The sequence below is a fragment of the Oncorhynchus keta genome, chromosome 14 (assembly GCF_023373465.1).
Source record: "Oncorhynchus keta strain PuntledgeMale-10-30-2019 chromosome 14, Oket_V2, whole genome shotgun sequence".
NCBI classification, from domain to species: Eukaryota; Metazoa; Chordata; class Actinopteri; order Salmoniformes; family Salmonidae; genus Oncorhynchus; species Oncorhynchus keta.
In genome coordinates, this window is record NC_068434.1 from 10,037,348 (window position 1) to 10,058,190 (window position 20,843).

General features: G+C 43.9%; 1 protein-coding gene across 16 annotated transcripts in view; it reads right to left on the bottom strand.

Moving 5' to 3' along the window:
* Positions 1 to 20,843, bottom strand: part of si:dkey-215k6.1 (transmembrane protein 132C) — a 503,239-nt gene that overhangs the window by 179,978 nt on the left and 302,418 nt on the right. The window lies entirely within an intron of this gene.

Sequence of the window (20,843 nt, forward strand, 5' to 3'; positions counted from 1 at the left end):
ACACTATACACACACACTATACACACACACTATACACACACTATACACACACACTATACACACACACTATACACACACACTATACACACACACTATACACACACACTATACACACACACTATACACACACACTATACACACACACTATACACACACACTATACACACACACACTATACACACACACTATACACACACACTAAACACACACACTATACACACACACTATACACACACACTATACACACACACACTATACACACACACTATACACACACACTATACACACACACACTATACACACACACTATACACACACACTATACACACACACTATACACACACACTATACACACACACTATACACACACACACTATACACACACACTATACACACACACTATACACACACACTATACACACACACTATACACACACACTATACACACACACACTATACACACACACTATACACACACACTATACACACACACGTACACACACACTATACACACACACTATACACACACACTATACACACACACTATACACACACACTATACACACACACTATACGCACACACGTACACACACACTATACACACACACTATACACACACACTATACACACACACTATACACAACACTATACACACACACTATACGCACACACGTACACACACACTATACACACACGCTATACACACACACTATACACACACACTATACACACACTAAACACACACACTATACACACACACTATACACACACACTATACACACACACACTATACACACACACTATACACACACACTATACACACACACACTATACACACACACTATACACACACACTATACACACACACTATACACACACACTATACACACACACTATACACAACACTATACACAACACTATACACACACACACACTATACACACACACTATACACACACTAAACACACACACTATACACACACACTACACACACACTATACACACACACACTACACACACACTATACACACACACTATACACACACACTATACACACACACTATACACACACACTATACACACACACTATACACACACACACTATACACACACACTATACACACACACTATACACACACACTATACACACACACTATACACACACACACTATACACACACACGTACACATGTATTTTGTATTGTATTTGGTAGTAGTGCAGTAAAGGGCACACAGTGTGTTGTGAAACCTGTAAATGTATTGCAATGTTTTTGAAATTGGACATCTGCCAAGGAAGTGAGAGAAGAAGTCCATTCAAGTAGAAGCTGAAGGGATGAAACAAATTGACTGAATGAAACTAAACAGGTACAACGACCAAACAAGAAAACAAACGTGTACCTGCGTGGATGAGATGCTATGACGGAGTAAATCAAAATCAAATCACATTTTATTTGTCACATAACACATGGTTAGCAGATGCTAATGCGAGTGTAGCGAAATGCTTGTGCTTCTAGTTCCGACAATGCAGTAATAACCAACGAGTAATCTAACCTAACAATTCCAAAACTACTACCTTATAGACACAAGTGTAAGGGGATATATAATATGTACATAAAGATATATGAATGAGTGATGGAGTAGATGGTATAGAGTACAGTATATATATATGAGATGAGTAATGTAGGGTATGTAAACAAGATGCAGTAGATGGTATAGAGTACAGTATATATATATGAGATGAGTAATGTAGGGTATGTAAACAAGATGCAGTAGATGGTATAGAGTACAGTATATATATATGAGATGAGTAATGTAGGGTATGTAAACAAGATGCAGTAGATGGTATACATTTACATTTAAGTCATTTAGCAGACGCTCTTATCCAGAGCGACTTACAAATTGGTGCATACACCTTATGACAACCAGTGGAACAGCCACTTGCATCTAAATCTTGTTGGGGGAGAAGGGGGGTGAGAAGGATTACTTACCCTTACTTACCCTATCCTAGGTATTCCTTGAAGAGGTGGGGTTTCAGGTGTCTCCGGAAGGTGGTGATTGACTCCGCTGTCCTGGCGTCGTGAGGGAGTTTGTTCCACCATTGGGGGCCAGAGCAGCGAACAGTTTTGACTGGGCTGAGCGGGAACTGTACTTCCTCAGTGGTAGGGAGGCGAGCAGGCCAGAGGTGGATGAACGCAGTGCCCTTGTTTGGGTGTAGGGCCTGATCAGAGCCTGGAGGTACTGAGGTGCCGTTCCCCTCACAGCTCCGTAGGCGAGCACCATGGTCTTGTAGCGGATGCGAGCTTCAACTGGAAGCCAGTGGAGACAGCGGAGGAGCGGGGTGACGTGAGAGAACTTGGGAAGGTTGAACACCAGACGGGCTGCGGCGTTCTGGATGAGTTGTAGGGGTTTAATGGCACAGGCAGGGAGCCCAGCCAACAGCGAGTTGCAGTAATCAAGACGGGAGATGACAAGTGCCTGGATTAGGACCTGCGCCGCTTCCTGTGTGAGGCAGGGTCGTACTCATGGATGTTGTAGAGCATGAACCTACAGGAACGGGACACCGCCTATGATGTTAGTTGAGAACGTCAGGGTGTTGTCCAGGATCACGCCAAGGTTCTTAGCGCTCTGGGAGGAGGACACAATGGAGTTGTCAACCGTGATGGCGAGATCATGGAACGGGCAGTCCTTCCCCGGGAGGAAGAGGAGCTCCGTCTTGCTGAGGTTCAGCTTGAGGTGGTGATCCGTCATCCACACTGATATGTCTGCCAGACATGCAGAGATGCGATTCGCCACCTGGTCATCAGAAGGGGAAAGGAGAAGATTAATTGTGTGTCGTCTGCATAGCAATGATAGGAGAGACCATGTGAGGTTATGACAGAGCCAAGTGACTTGGTGTATAGCGAGAATAAGAGAGGGCCTAGAACAGAGCCCTGGGGGACACCAGTGGTGAGAGCACGTGGTGAGGAGACAGATTCTCGCCACGCCACCTGGTAGGAGCGACCTGTCAGGTAGGACGCAACTAGCGTGGGCCGCGCCGGAGATGCCCAACTCGGAGAGGGTGGAGAGGAGGATCTGATGGTTCACAGTATCGAAGGCAGCCGATAGGTCTAGAAGGATGAGAGCAGAGGAGAGAGAGTTAGCTTTAGCAGTGCGGAGCGCCTCCGTGATACAGAGAAGAGCAGTCTCAGTTGAATGACTAGTCTTGAAACCTGACTGATTTGGATCAAGAAGGTCATTCTGAGAGAGATAGCGGTAGAGCTGGCCAAGGACGGCACGCTCAAGAGTTTTGGAGAGAAAAGAGAGAAGGGATACTGGTCTGTAGTTGTTGACATCGGAGGGATCGAGTGTAGGTTTTTCAGAAGGGGTGCAACTCTCGCTCTCTTGAAGACGGGAGGGACGTAGCCAGCGGTCAGGGATGAGTTGATGAGCGAGGTAAGGTAAGGGAGAAGGTCTCCGGAAATGGTCTGGAGAAGAGAGGAGGGGATAGGGTCAAGCGGGCAGGTTGTTGGGCGGCCGGCCGTCAAGACGCGAGATTTCATCTGGAGAGAGAGGGGAGAAAGAGGTCAGAGCATAGGGTAGGGCAGTGTGAGCAGAACCAGCGGTGTCGTTTGACTTAGCAAACGAGGATCGGATGTCATCGACCTTCTTTTCAAAATGGTTGACGAAGTCATCTGCAGAGAGGGAGGAGGGAGGGGGAGGATTCAGGAGGGAGGAGAAGGTGGCAAAGAGCTTCCTAGGGTTAGAGGCAGATGCTTGGAATTTAGAATGGTAGAAAGTGGCTTTAGCAGCAGAGACAGAGGAGGAAAATGTAGAGAGGAGGGAGTGAAAGGATGCCAGGTCCGCAGGGAGGCGAGTTTTCCTCCATTTCCGCTCGGCTGCCCGGAGCCCTGTTCTGTGAGCTCGCAATGAGTCGTCGAGCCACGGAGCGGGAGGGGAGGACCGAGCCGGCCTGGAGGATAGGGGACATAGGGAGTCAAAGGATGCAGTAAGGGAGGAGAGGAGGGTTGAGGAGGCAGAATCAGGAGATAGGTTGGAGAAAGTTTGAGCAGAGGGAAGAGAAGATAGGATGGAAGAGGAGAGAGTAGCGGGGGAGAGAGAGCGAAGATTGGGACGGCGCGATACCATCCGAGTAGGGGCAGTGTGGGAAGTGTTGGATGAGAGCGAGAGGGAAAAGGATACAAGGTAGTGGTCGGAGACTTGGAGGGGAGTTGCAATGAGGTTAGTGGAAGAACAGCATCTAGTAAAGATGAGGTCAAGCGTATTGCCTGCCTTGTGAGTAGAGTACAGTATATATATATGAGATGAGTAATGTAGGGTATGTAAACAAGATGCAGTAGATGGTATAGAGTACAGTATATATATATGAGATGAGTAATGTAGGGTATGTAAACAAGATGCAGTAGATGGTATAGAGTACAGTATATATATATGAGATGAGTAATGTAGGGTATGTAAACAAGATGCAGTAGATGGTATAGAGTACAGTATATATATATGAGATGAGTAATGTAGGGTATGTAAACAAGATGCAGTAGATGGTATAGAGTACAGTATATACATATGAGATGAGTAATGTAGGGTATGTAGACAACATGCAGTAGATGGTATAGAGTACAGTATATATGAGATGAGTAATGTAGGGTATGTAGACAACATGCAGTAGATGGTATAGAGTACAGTATATATGAGATGAGTAATGTAGGGTATGTAAACAAAGTGGCATCGTTTAAAGTGGCTAGTGACACATGTACTACATGTGGCAGAGGAACACAAGGTCTCATTCTGATGACACGGCGTCTGAGCTTGATAAACATATCAATAATCAAATGCAGAGAATTTCCCTACAAATAAGCACATTGAAACAACATCCTCGTCCCAGAAAACTAATCAGGAAACAGTATATATGTATATGATATTGAACAGGGAGATCTACATTGCATTCTGGAAAGAATTCCGAACCCTTCCTTTTTTACAGATTTTATGTTACAGCCTTATTCTAAAATGGACTACATAAAATGTTTTCCTCATCAATCTTCACACAATAACACATAACGACAAAACAAAAACAGGTTTTTAAAAATTTTAGCAAATGTACTAACTATTAAAAACAGAAATACCTTATTTACAGAAGTATTCAGACCGTTTGCTATGATACTTGAAATTGAGCTCACGTACATCCAGTTCCCATTGATCAACGTTGACATGTCTGTACAACTTGATTGGTGTCCACCTGTGGTAAATTCAAGTGACTGGACATGATTTGGAAAGGCACACAGCTGTCTATATAAGGTCCCACAATTGACAGTGCATTTCAGAGTAAAAACCAATCTATTAGGTCGAAGGAATTGTCCGTAGTGCTCAGACAGGATTGTGTCGAGGCACAGATCTGGGGAAGGGTACCAAACCATTTCCGCAGCATTGAAGGTCCCCAAGAACACAGTGGCGTCCATCATTCTTAAATGGAAGATGTTTGGAACCACCGCCCCGGCCAAACTGAGCAATCAGGGGAGAAGGGCCTTGGTCAGGGAGGTGACCAAGAAGCTCCAGAGTTCCTCTGTGGAGATGGGAGAACCTTCCAGAAGGACAACCATCTCTGCACCACTCCACCAATCAGGCCTTTATGGTAGAGTAGACAGACGGAAGCCACTCCTCAGTAAAATGCACATAACAGCCCACTTGGAGTTTGCCAAAAGGCACGTATACAATTCTCTGACCATGAGAAACAAGATTCTTTGGTCTGATGAAACCAAGATTGAACTATTTGACCTGAATGCCAAGCCTCACGTTAAGAGGAAACCTGGCACCATCCCTACGGTGAAGCATGGTGATGGCAGTATCATGCTGTGGGGATGTTTTTCAGCGGCAGGGACTGAGAGACTAGTGAGGATCGAGGGAAAGATGAAAGGAGCAAAGTACAGAGCGATCCTTGATGAAAACCTGCTCCAGAGCACTCAGGACCTCAGACTGGGGCGAAGGTTCACCTTCCAACAGGACAATGACCCTAAGCACATAGTCAAGAGAAAGCAGGAGTGGCTTCGGGACACGTCTCTGAATGTCCTTGAGTGGCCCAGCCAGCGCCCTGAAAGAGACCTGAAAATAGCTGTACTTCGACACTCCCCATCCAACCTGACAGAGTTTGAGAGGATCTGCAGAGAAGAGTGGGAGAAACTCCCCAAATACAGGTGTGCCAAGCTTGTAGCGTCATACCCAAGAAGACTCAAGGCTGTAATCGCTGACAACGCTGCTTCAACAAAGTACTGAGTAAAGGGTCTGAATAGTCATGTAAATGTGATATCAGTTTGTTATTTTTAATACATTTGCACAAAAAAAAAATCTAAAACCCGTTTTTACTTTGTCATTATGGGTATTTTGGAACATAACAAAATGTCTCAACATACCCCACCCTCCCCTACAGTAATGTCTCAACATACCCCACCCTCCCCTACAGTAATGTCTCAACATACCCCACCCTCCCCTACAGTAATGTCTCAAAATACCCCACCCTCCCCTACAATAATGTCTCAACATACCCCACCCTCCCCTACAGTAATGTCTCAACATACCCCACCCTCCCCTACAGTAATGTCTCAACATACCCCACCCTCCCCTACAGTAATGTCTCAACATACCCCACCCGCCCCTACAGTAATGTCTCAACATACCCCACCCTCCCCTACAGTAATGTCTCAACATACCCCACCCTCCCCTACAGTAATGTCTCAACATACCCCACCCTCCCCTACAGTAATGTCTCAACATACCCCACCCTCCCCTACAGTAATGTCTCAACATACCCCACTCTCCCCTACAGTAATGTCTCAAAATACCCCACTCTACAGTAATGTCTCAACATACCCCACCCTCCCCTACAGTAATTTCTCAACATACCCCACTCTCCCTTGCAGTAATTACTGTGGATGCTCTCTCTTTTTCCTCTCAGAAGAAGCCTATGACAGAGCTATTTAACTGGCGGCACGCGGGTCAGATCCGACCCATTTATTCACGTATACTGGCCCTAAAATAAAATATCAGCCAAAGAATGACAAAGTCCAACGTTCAGTGCCAAAATGACTATCACTACGGTGGTTGTCTACAGTGTGGTTTCTATGACTACGGTGGTTGTCTACAGTGTGGTTTCTATGACTACGGTGGTTGTCTACAGAGTGGTTTCTAGCACTACGGTGGTTGTCTACAGAGTGGTTTCTATCACTACGGTGGTTGTCTACAGAGTGGTTTCTATCACTACGGTGGTTGTCTACAGAGTGGTTTCTATGACTATGGTGGTTGTCTACAGAGTGGTTTCTATGACTATGGTGGTTGTCTACAGAGTGGTTTCTATCACTACGGTGGTTGTCTACAGAGTGGTTTCTAGCACTACGGTGGTTGTCTACAGAGTGGTTTCTATGACTACGGTGGTTGTCTACAGAGTGGTTTCTAGCACTACGGTGGTTGTCTACAGAGAGGTTTCTATGACTATGGTGGTTGTCTACAGAGAGGTTTCTATGACTACGGTGGTTGTCTACAGTGTGGTTTCTATCACTACGGTGGTTGTCTACAGAGTGGTTTCTATGACTATGGTGGTTGTCTACAGAGTGGTTTCTATCACTACGGTGGTTGTCTACAGAGTGGTTTCTAGCACTACGGTGGTTGTCTACAGAGTGGTTGCTATCACTACGGTGGTTGTCTACAGAGTGGTTTCTATCACTACGGTGGTTGTCTACAGAGTGGTTTCTATCACTACGGTGGTTGTCTACAGTGTGGTTTCTATGACTACGGTGGTTGTCTACAGTGTGGTTTCTATGACTACGGTGGTTGTCTACAGTGTGGTTTCTATCACTATGGTGGTTGTCTACAGAGTGGTTTCTATGACTACGGTGGTTGTCTACAGAGTGGTTTCTAGCACTACGGTGGTTGTCTACAGAGTGGTTTCTATGACTACGGTGGTTGTCTACAGTGTGGTTTCTATCACTATGGTGGTTGTCTACAGAGTGGTTTCTATCACTACGGTGGTTGTCTACAGAGTGGTTTCTAGCACTACGGTGGTTGTCTACAGAGTGGTTTCTATGACTACGGTGGTTGTCTACAGTGTGGTTTCTATGACTATGGTGGTTGTCTACAGAGTGGTTTCTAGCACTACGGTGGTTGTCTACAGAGAGGTTTCTATCACTACGGTGGTTGTCTACAGAGTGGTTTCTATCACTACGGTGGTTGTCTACAGAGAGGTTTCTATCACTACGGTGGTTGTCTACAGAGTGGTTTCTATCACTACGGTGGTTGTCTACAGAGTGGTTTCTATCACTACGGTGGTTGTCTACAGAGTGGTTTCTATCACTACGGTGGTTGTCTACAGAGTGGTTTCTATCACTACGGTGGTTGTCTACAGTGTGGTTTCTATGACTATGGTGGTTGTCTACAGAGTGGTTTCTATGACTACGGTGGTTGTCTACAGAGTGGTTTCTATGACTACGGTGGTTGTCTACAGAGTGGTTTCTATGACTACGGTGGTTGTCTACAGAGTGGTTTCTATCACTACGGTGGTTGTCTACAGAGTGGTTTCTATCACTACGGTGGTTGTCTACAGAGTGGTTTCTATCACTACGGTGGTTGTCTACAGAGTGGTTTCTATCACTACGGTGGTTGTCTACAGTGTGGTTTCTATCACTACGGTGGTTGTCTACAGTGTGGTTTCTATCACTACGGTGGTTGTCTACAGAGTGGTTTCTATCACTACGGTGGTTGTCTACAGAGTGGTTTCTATCACTACGGTGGTTGTCTACAGAGTGGTTTCTATCACTACGGTGGTTGTCTACAGAGAGGTTTCTATCACTACGGTGGTTGTCTACAGTGTGGTTTCTATGACTACGGTGGTTGTCTACAGTGTGGTTTCTATGACTACGGTGGTTGTCTACAGAGTGGTTTCTAGCACTACGGTGGTTGTCTACAGAGTGGTTTCTATCACTACGGTGGTTGTCTACAGAGAGGTTTCTATCACTACGGTGGTTGTCTACAGAGTGGTTTCTAGCACTACGGTGGTTGTCTACAGAGTGGTTTCTATCACTACGGTGGTTGTCTACAGTGTGGTTTCTATCACTACGGTGGTTGTCTACAGAGTGGTTTCTATCACTACGGTGGTTGTCTACAGAGTGGTTTCTATCACTACGGTGGTTGTCTACAGAGTGGTTTCTATCACTACGGTGGTTGTCTACAGAGTGGTTTCTATCACTACGGTGGTTGTCTACAGAGTGGTTTCTATCACTACGGTGGTTGTCTACAGAGTGGTTTCTATCACTACGGTGGTTGTCTACAGAGTGGTTTCTATCACTACGGTGGTTGTCTACAGAGTGGTTTCTATCACTACGGTGGTTGTCTACAGAGTGGTTTCTATCACTACGGTGGTTGTCTACAGAGTGGTTTCTAGCACTACGGTGGTTGTCTACAGAGTGGTTTCTATCACTACGGTGGTTGTCTACAGTGTGGTTTCTATCACTACGGTGGTTGTCTACAGTGTGGTTTCTAGCACTACGGTGGTTGTCTACAGAGTGGTTTCTATCACTACGGTGGTTGTCTACAGAGTGGTTTCTATCACTACGGTGGTTGTCTACAGAGTGGTTTCTATCACTACGGTGGTTGTCTACAGAGTGGTTTCTATCACTACGGTGGTTGTCTACAGAGTGGTTTCTATCACTACGGTGGTTGTCTACAGAGTGGTTTCTATCACTACGGTGGTTGTCTACAGAGTGGTTTCTATCACTACGGTGGTTGTCTACAGAGTGGTTTCTATCACTACGGTGGTTGTCTACAGAGAGGTTTCTATCACTACGGTGGTTGTCTACAGAGTGGTTTCTATCACTACGGTGGTTGTCTACAGAGTGATTTCTAGCACTACGGTGGTTGTCTACAGAGTGGTTTCTATCACTACGGTGGTTGTCTACAGTGTGGTTTCTATGACTATGGTGGATGTCTACAGAGTGGTTTCTAGCACTATGGTGGTTGTCTACAGAGTGGTTTCTATGACTACGGTGGTTGTCTACAGAGTGGTTTCTATCACTACGGTGGTTGTCTACAGAGTGGTTTCTATCACTACGGTGGTTGTCTACAGAGTGGTTTCTATCACTACGGTGGTTGTCTACAGAGTGGTTTCTATCACTACGATGGTTGTCTACAGAGTGGTTTCTATCACTACGGTGGTTGTCTACAGAGTGGTTTCTATGACTACGGTGGTTTTCTACAGAGTGGTTTCTATGACTACGGTGGTTGTCTACAGAGTGGTTTCTATCACTACGGTGGTTGTCTACAGTGTGGTTTCTATCACTACGGTGGTTGTCTACAGAGTGGTTTCTATCACTACGGTGGTTGTCTACAGTGTGGTTTCTATCACTACGGTGGTTGTCTATAGTGTGGTTTCTAGCACTACGGTGGTTGTCTACAGTGTGGTTTCTATCACTACGGTGGTTGTCTACAGTGTGGTTTCTATCACTACGGTGGTTGTCTACAGTGTGGTTTCTATCACTACGGTGGTTGTCTACAGTGTGGTTTCTATCACTACGGTGGTTGTCTACAGTGTGGTTTCTATCACTACGGTGGTTGTCTATAGTGTGGTTTCTATCACTACGGTGGTTGTCTACAGTGTGGTTTCTATCACTACGGTGGTTGTCTATAGTGTGGTTTCTAGTGGGGTTCAGCAGTTTCCAGCGCCTATGTGGCATGTTGACTACGTTTTCTTCGTACGAATTTGTCTCTAGCGTTTGAACGGTTTAAGCTACAAAGTATTATGACCCCATTCCTGAAAGCTATGACTAAGGATACTCAGAAGGGCTCATTAAAAGGGAATCTGACACAAAAAAACACCCAATGACTGAGGGAAATTTAATTGAAAGCATTCTTCCTTCAGACTGGAACTTGGCTATACCTGATTTGACATACAGAGAGCCTTGAAAAAGTATCCACCCCCCTTGGCATGTTTGTTACGTTTACAACCTGTCATTTAGTTGGGTTTCATGTAAATGGACACATAATAGTCCAAATTGGTGAAGTGAAAAAAATAACTTGTTTCATAGAAATGTATTAAAAATAATAAAAGGAAAAGTGGTGTGTGCATACTGTATGTATTCACCCCCTTTGTTATGAAGCCCCTAAATAATATCTGGTGCAAGTAAATACAGTTGAAGTCGGAAGTTTACATACAATTAGATTAATTAGATTAATTAGTCATTAAAACTAGTTTTTCAAACACTCCACACATGTCTTATTAACAAACTATAGTTTTGGCAAGTCAGTTAGGACATCTACTTTGTGCATGACACAAGTAATTTTTCCAACAATTGTATACAGACAGATTATTTCACTTGTACTTCACTGTATCACAATTCCAGTGAGTAAGAAGTTTACATACACTAAGGTGGCTTTGAAGAGACTTGCAGCTGTAATTGCTGCAACAGGTGTCTCTACAAAGTATTGACTTTGGGGGGGTGAATAGTTATGCACGCTCACGTTTTCTGTTTTTTTTTTCTTGTCTTATTTCTTGTTTCACAATAATAAAAAAAAACATTCTGCATCTTCAAAGTGGTAGACATGTTGTGTAAATCAAATGATAAAACCCCCTCCAAAAATCTATTTTAATTCCAGGTTGTAAGGCAACAAAATATGAAAAATGCCAAAGAGGGTGAATACTTTCACAAGGCAATGTAGCTTTGTTATTTATTGAGATGCTTAGTTTTCAGATGATTTCAAAATGACCTAGTACCTTATAAGAAGTTTTTAATAGTTGTTTAAATAAAACAAAATAATGGTCAGCGAGTGTTGTGCTTTTCCTTTTCAATGATGATCCAATTTTTTGATTTGCACTTCCAATCATGTTGATTGAGCTCCCAACACTTTTTGGTTTGCACCTCCAATCATGTTGATTGAGCTCCCAACAGTTTTTGGTTTGCACCTCCAATCATGTTGATTGAGCTCCCAACAGTTTTTGGTTTGCACCTCCAATCATGTTGATTGAGTTCCCAACACTTTTTGGTTTGCACCTCCAATCATGTTGATTGAGCTCCCAACAGTTTTTGGTTTGCACCTCCAATCATGTTGATTGAGCTCCCAACACTTTTTGGTTTGCACCTCCAATCATGTTGATTGAGCTCCCAACACTTTTTGGTTTGCACCTCCAATCATGTTGATTGAGCTCCCAACAGTTTTTGGTTTGCACCTCCAATCATGTTGATTGAGCTCCCAACACTTTTTGGTTTGCACCTCCAATCATGTTGATTGAGCTCCCAACACTTTTTGGTTTGCACCTCCAATCATGTTGATTGAGCTCCCAACACTTTTTGGTTTGCACCTCCAATCATGTTGATTGAGCTCCCAACACTTTTTGGTTTGCACCTCCAATCATGTTGATTGAGCTCCCAACAGTTTTTGGTTTGCACTTCCAATCATGTTGATTGAGCTCCCAACACTTTTTGGTTTGCACCTCCAATCATGTTGATTGAGCTCCCAACAGTTTTTGGTTTGCACCTCCAATCATGTTGATTGAGCTCCCAACAGTTTTTGGTTTGCACCTCCAATCATGTTGATTGAGTTCCCAACACTTCTTCCTAATTACTTTTAGCAATATTTCATTGTTAAGAAAAAGTGCTCAATTGGTGGTTGTGCATTGCTTTATTAAAAAGTTATTCCGAAGAGTAATGTCTGGCCCCCCTACAATTAACCTTTTTTACATCAGGCCCCCGTCAGAGTACAGTTCAATAGTCCTGCCCCATGACATCCTATAGATTAGTATCTTTGTTCGATCATATATTTCATGAAATATTATAAAAATGTATACCTCTGCTCTTCCTTTCAGCTCCCATCATATTGATCTGTTGGATTGCAGTAGGATAAAAATATGTACAGCCTAAGTATGATGCCTTGTTAATGAGAAGATACCAAGACGGCAGGGGGCGGGAGAGACAACAACAACATAACATGGAGGGGAAATAATGGATGCGTGACTGTGCTGTAGTCACACCATTCACTACACCCCACTGCCTCTTCCCCCACTACTCATCCCTCTTCCCCCACTACGCATCCCTCTTCCCCCACTACTCATCCCTCTTCCCCCACTACTCATCCCTCTTCCCCCACTACTCATCCCTCTTCCACCACTACTCATCCCTCTTCCACCACTACTCATCCCTCTTCCCCCACTACTCATCCCTCTTCCACCACTACTCATCCCTCTTCCACCACTACTCATCCCTCTTCCCCCACTACTCATCCCTCTTCCCCCACTACTCATCCCTCTTCCACCACTACTCATCCCTCTTCCCCACTACTCATCCCTCTTCCCCCACTACTCATCCCTCTTCCCCCACTACGCATCCCTCTTCCCCCACTACTCATCCCTCTTCCACCACTGCTCATCCCTCTTCCCCCACTACTCATCCCTCTTCCACCACTACTCATCCCTCGTCCCCCACTACTCATCCCTCTTCCACCACTACTCATCCCTCTTCCCCCACTACTCATCCCTCTTCCCCCACTACTCATCCCTCTTCCCCCACTACTCATCCCTCTTCCCCCACTACACATCATGTTTCCCCCACTATTCATCCCTCTTCACCCACTACTCATCCTGTTTCCCCAACTACTCATCCCTCTTCCCCAACTACTCATCCCTCTTCCCCCACTACTCATCCCTCTTCCTCCACTACTCATCCCTCTTCCCCCACTACTCATCCCTCTTCCTCCACTACTCATCCCTCTTCCCCCACTACTCATCCCTCTTCCCCCACTACTCATCCCTCTTCCCCCACTACTCATCCCTCTTCCCCCACTACACATCCTGTTTCCCCCACTATTCATCCCTCTTCACCCACTACACATCCTGTTTCCCCCACTACTCATCCCTCTTCCCCCACTACTCATCCCTCTTCCCCCACTACACATCCCTCTTCACCCACTACACATCCTGTTTCCCCCACTACACATCCCTCTTCACCCACTACACATCCTGTTTCCCCCACTACTCATCCCTCTTCCCCCACTACACATCCTGTTTCCCCCACTACACATCCTGTTTCCCCCACTATTCATCCCTCTTCCCCCACTACACATCATGTTTCCCCCACTACTCATCCCTCTTCCCCCACTACACATCCTGTTTCCACAACTACTCATCCCTCTTCCCCCACTACTCATCCCTCTTCCCCCACTACACATCCCGTTTCCCCCACTACTCATCCCTCTTCCCCCACTACACATCCCGTTTCCCCCACTACTCATCCCTCTTCCCCCACTACACATCCCGTTTCCCCCACTACTCATCCCTCTTCCCCCACTACTCATCCCTCTTCCCCCACTACACATCCCGTTTCCCCCACTACTCATCCCTCTTCCCCCACTACTCATCCCTCTTCCACACTATGCATCCCTCTGACAGAGATGATGTTTCCTTACCTGCATCCCCTCTCTTTCTCTTTCAGTGTTTTAAATCTGTATTGATTTAGAACGACACTATCGAATACATATCTCCTTTACTTGCTGTTACAGGACTTATTTGCGGAAAGCAAGGCCAAGTTACTGAGATATGGGGCATTTGGCTGGATGTAGTTTTATCTTTAAATGGGTGAATGTAGTTTTATCTTTAAATGGGTGAATGTAGTTGGGTTGTCCTATTTTCGACTAGATAGCCAGGAATGTGAGAATAATGAATAATTGAAAATGTGCGAGTAATCAAAACTCCTTGAGAAAATGGTGTGACCACACAAGCCCATGTTATGAAGTTGTACACGTTGAATGTTGAGCTCCTCCCCCACTTTGCCATAGCAGTTTAATCAGACTCAAGGCAGTTTAATCAGACTCAAAGCAGTTTATTCAGACTCAAGGCAGTTTTACCAGACTCAAGGCAGTTTTCTCAGACTCAAGGCAGTTTTCTCAGACTCAAGGCAGTTTATTCAGACTCAAGGCAGTTTTCTCAGACTCAAGGCAGTTTTACCAGATTCAAGGCAATTTTCTCAGACTCAAGGCAGTTTTATCAGACTCAAGGCAGTTTTATCAGACTTAAGGCAATTTTCTCAGACTCAAGGCAGTTTTACCAGACTCAAGGCAGTTTTCTCAGACTCAAGGAGAGGTAGAAGTGACAGAACATGGGCTTCTGTGTCCATTTGTCTTTTCCCATTTCTGCCAAGAATGAGAGCGAGAACGAGAGAGACAGAGAAAGAGAATGTTTGTGTGTGTGTGTATGTGTGTGTGCGTGTGTGTGCGTGCGTGTGTGTGTGTGTCTGTGTGTGTGTATGTGTGTGTGTGTGTGTGTGTCTGTGTCTGTGTCTGTGTCTGTGTCTGTGTCTGTGTCTGTGTCTGTGTCTGTGTGTGTGTGTGTGTGTGTGTGTGTGTGTGTGTGTGTGTGTGTGTGTGTGTGTGTGTGTGTGTGTGTGTGTGTGTGTGTGTGTGTGTGTGTGCGTGTGTGCGTGTGCGTGTGCGTGTGTGCGCGCTTGCATGCATGCGTGTTCACAGCCCAACCCCTAACATTGAATGGCTGAGAGGAAAGAGGAAATCTCCTGCTGAGCTCCGTTGATTCGACTCCTCTTGGAAGAAAAAAAACTGTTTTCAATCTGGGTGGCAGATGACTGCATAGCATAACAATCCTCAGCTGAAACAGGGTGTGTGGACCAGAAACATGCTGTAGGTAATATTAGAACGATCGAAAGGGAGAAAGGAGAAATAGAGCGAGACAGAGAAAATAAAAGAGAGAGAGAGAGAGAGAGAGAGAGAGAGAGAGATAGGCCGAGAAAAATACAGGGTAAGGGAAGAAAACTGCATCCATATAAAGTATTGGAACTCTAAAGCAGACAAAGCTATTCTCATTCCTCCATTTTGTAAATAACAAGTTGCGCTTGCCTAGCTCACACCACTCATAGACCACACCTTTGTTGCGTCCCAAATGACACCCAATGTTCTATATAGTAGGGTAGTGCAGTAATGACACCCACTGTTCTATATAGTAGGGTAGTGCAGTAATGACACCCGATGTTCTATATAGTAGGGTAGTGCAGTAATGACACCCGATGTTCTATATAGTAGGGTAGTGCAGTAATGACACCCAATGTTCTATATATATAGTAAAGTAGTGCAGTAATGACACCCGATGTTCTATGTAGTAAAGTAGTGCAGTAATGACACCCGATGTTCTATATAGTAAAGTAGTGCAGTAATGACACCCGATGTTCTATATAGTAGGGTAGTGCAGTAATGACACCCAATGTTCTATATATATAGTAAAGTAGTGCAGTAATGACACCCAATGTTCTATATAGTAAAGTAGTGCAGTAATGACACCCGATGTTCTATATAGTAGGGTAGTGCAGTAATGACACCCGATGTTCTATATAGTAGGGTAGTGCAGTAATGACACCCAATGTTCTATATATATAGTAAAGTAGTGCAGTAATGACACCCAATGTTCTATATATATAGTAAAGTAGTGCAGTAATGACACCCAATGTTCTATATAGTAGGGTAGTGCAGTAATGACACCCGATGTTCTATATATATAGTAAAGTAGTGCAGTTATGACACCCAATGTTCTATATAGTAGGGTAGTGTAGTAATGACACCCGATGTTCTATATAGTAGGGTAGTGCAGTAATGACACCCAATGTTCTATATATATAGTAAAGTAGTGCAGTAATGACACCCAATGTTCTATATATATAGTAAAGTAGTGCATTAATGACACCCGATGTTCTATGTAGTAAAGGAGTGCAGTAATGACAGCCGATGTTCTATATAGTAAAGTAGTGCAGTAATGAGGGAATAGGGTGACATTTGAGACACAGTCCACATCTTATCCTTTTATTTAATCTTTATTTAACTAGGCAAGTCAGTTAAGGGATAGGCGCCATTTTTCTCTATTTCCTGCCTGAATGACGTGCCCAAAGTAAACTGCCTGTAGCTCAGGCCCCGAAGCCAGGATATGCATATAATTGTTACCATTGGAAAGAAGACACTTTGTAGTTTGTAGAAATGTTAAAATAATAGATATGGTAGGAGAAAATAGAAAGGTCTTTTGACTTGTTGAAACAAAGTTTAGTGGTAGATTTTCAGATTCCTTTCTCTGCAAATTGAACGAGTGGATTACTCATATCGATGGCGCCAATTAAACTGACTTTTTGGGATATAAAGAAGGATTTTATCTAAAACAACACTACATGGTATAGCTGGGACCCTTTGGATGACAAATCAGAGGAAGATTTTCAAAAAGCAAGTGAATATTTAATCGTTATATGTGAATGTATGAAACCTGTGCGAGTGAAAAAATATTTTGATGTGCGGCGCCGTCCTCAAACAATCGCATGGCATGTTTTCACTGTAATTGCTACTGTAAATCGGACAGTGCAGTTAGATTAACAATAATTTAAGCTTTCAGCTGATATAAGACACTTAAATGTACCTAAATGTTTAAAATGTATAATATTTATATTTTTTTATTTGAATTGCGCGCCCTCCAGTTTCACCGGAAGTTGTCCCACTTGGGACACCGATCTTTAAGACGTTTTTAAATTAAGAACAAATTCTTATTTACAAAGAAAGCCTACCCCAGCCAAATCTAACCGGACCAAGTTGGGCCAATTGTGCACCGCCCTATGGGACCCCCAATTACAGCCAGTTGTGATACAGCCTGGAATCGAACCAGGGTCTGTAGTGATGCCTGTAGCACTGAGATGCAGTGCCTTAGAGCCCTGCGGCACTCAGGATCCTGGATGAATGGATTTCACATTCACCCACGTTTGTCATGGACTCCCTGGCTTTTGAGTTACAAACAATAGCTTGGCTTCCCCTCAAAATAAATGGAATGTAAATACAGAATGGTTGTTTTTATTTTTCCCAGAAGGCTCAAATTGCACTCTCCTTCCTATGAATCAAAAAGTTGATCCAGTTGTGGATGTTTCAGAACCCGGTTTCAGGTTAGCCATAAAATAAACACTTTTATAGTCCTTTTTTCCCCTCATATTCAGAAGTGGGAGGCTTGTGTCAGAAGGAATGTCATGCCACGGTGTGTGTGTGTGTGTGTGTGTGTGTGTGTGTGTGTGTGTGTGTGTGTGTGTGTGTGTGTGTGTGTGTGTGTGTGTGTGTGTGTGTGTGTGTGTGTGTGTGTGTGTGTGTGTGTGTGTGTGTGTGTGTGTGTGTGTGTGTGGACCTTCTTTCCAATGGGAAGTTAAACCCTTTCTCTCCGGAAGGTGTCAGAAATAATCAACCCTCTCCGGGGAGTCATAGCACTCGTCAAGAGGAATACTGAATACTGTATGGAAACACTAGTCACTAATGCCAGTGATAGAAATAGTATTTAAATCAAACACCTCATTTACGAAAGCGATTCGAACCATCTTTAGCCAATCACAAAGGCGAACTGAAGGAGCGGCATTTTCTTCAGTTCTCCTTTCAGACCAAGTTTAATATCAGTCTGAAAAAAAAATGAACATCATAAGAAATAGGATTAATCCCCAGCGAGGAAATGCAGAGCAGAATGGCATTTCTTCCTCCCACATAACATGGAGACCACAGCTCATTCAAAAGGAGCATTTACTGGGAATTGCAGCTGGGTATCGTTCTAGCTTCTAAATCATATTGACAATGTTCGGGAAAAAATGAGGAAGAATGTCGTTTCAGGATCTTAGGCCCACAAAAACTAACATTGGGCTGCAGGCCTATAACTTTGGCATCTCCATCTTTACCAGGTTACTAGACCTATTCTTAGTTAGATTCAACCACCTATTCAACCAGACCTGGGTTCAAATACATGTTATTTGAGTATTAATTATTTAAATACTTATTTTCTGTCTATTTAACAAATCTCTCCATTTAAAGATTCAATCATGGACACTTTTACTGACAGTTGTGGCTGATTCGCGTGATGTACCTTCTTGACTTTGTGCTGTTGTCTGGACCCAATAATGTTTGTACCATGTTTTGTGCTGCTGCCATGTTGTGTTGCTACCATGTTGTTGTTATGTTGTGTTGCTACCATGTTGTTGTCATGTTGTGTTGCTACCATGTTGTTGTTACATTGTGTTGCTACCATGTTGTTGTTATGTTGTGTTGCTACCATGCTGTGTTGTCATGTGTTGCTGCCATGTTGTTGTCATGTTGTGTTGCTACCATGTTGTTGTCATGTGGTGATGCTACCATGCTGTGTTGTCATGTGGTGTTGCTACCATGTTGTTGTCATGTTGTGTTGCTACCATGTTGTTGTCATGTGGTGTTGCTACCATGTTGTTGTCATGTGGTGTTGCTACCATATTGTTGTCATGTGGTGTTGCTACCATGTTGTTGTCATGTGGTGTTGCTACCATGTTGTTGTCATGTGGTGTTGCTACCATGCTGTGTTGTCATGTGTTGCTGCCATGCTATGTGGTTGTCGTAGGTCTCTCTTTATATAGTGTTGTGCTGTCTCTCTGTGTGTGCTGTCTCTCTGTGTGTGCTGTCTCTCATGCTAATGTTGAGTTTACACAAACAGATTCCAACAAAATAAAGTCCCAGAATTCAAAGATGACCGCAAGATACCAATACAAGCTCAAAATCTTTGACTAAATCTTAACATTACTCAAATTGACCCGTAGAAGTATATAAACTCAATAAATATAGTAATGACTTTAAGAAGGATTACCTGCTGCATTCAAAAATAACCAACCTACAGCACTAGACTAAACTTCACTTGTGTCATCCTTGTGGTATTGAGAGAATAAAATGGTATTGATTTCACTGTTTGCACATAAAGGAAGATAGAGCTTTACATAACAGAGTGCTTGCTTGGTTATACAACTGATCTTGTGTTCTTTCCGTCTCTTTCTTTCCGCTCGAAGCTATATTTTCAACAACTTTCCAAGGGTATTTCCAAATACAATCCAATATTCAGCAATTTGATCTTTTCAAATAAAAATAATATCTAAACACTTACTTCCAAATGTCTTTGAAAGTAATTGAAATACCCTGAATGATGGCATTTGAACCCAGGTCTGCATTCAACCGTCTGTGCATTGAACTGAATGAAACGCCTGAAATATTAAGCTACTGAGTGTCATTATTTCGTCTCACCATGTGGGGAAAGATGATTCTGGGGACATCATATCACAACAAATTGCTTCAAGGCTGGCTCTGGTTAAATATGCAGAGGGAACCAACCGGAGGGATGACTGGGACAGAAGAAAAACTCTATTCCTAGGGACGCGGTGGTGGGTAGCTCCTGCTCTAAAGTATATTTTATATTTAGGCACTAATATGTGCTGGTTGCTGGGATGGGACTGACTGAATTGGGCCAGGTATCGGGCCGTATCGGGCCGCCTGTCAACTGGACTGCTCAGACCTTAAAAAACAACAAACCCCAGAAGGCCGTGGAGCTTCTGCTTGATGGCTCCAACCTGACTGTCTAGAGCTGGTTTGGTTTGACCCACACCTGGCAACCCACCAGATACCTATCTGAGCTGACACACAAGCCTGCCTCACTGGCACTGAAGAAACTAATACTGTTGAAAAGACAGAGAAAAGACTCCCAAATTCCCACTCTAGGCACCGACCAGAGCGACAGTTTTGCATGTATGTGTCTGTGATTTAGTAATTGTGTGTGTATGCATGTGTACACGCGTTTGTATAGTTATCACATACAGCAGCCTCTGAATGGCAGTGAGGTGGTTGAGCCACATTCAACAGCATTTCAATACAACTCTGAGCGGCTGGGTATCAAACTGAATATGGAGCCATTTCAACGTCCAGACTAATTACAAAAGAAAAACACTGTCCTCAGGGAGAGAGGATTACTGCTGAGAGCCTCCGCTGTTGCACTGTGAAAGACGGGAGAGATGGAGAGAGGGAAAGAAGAGG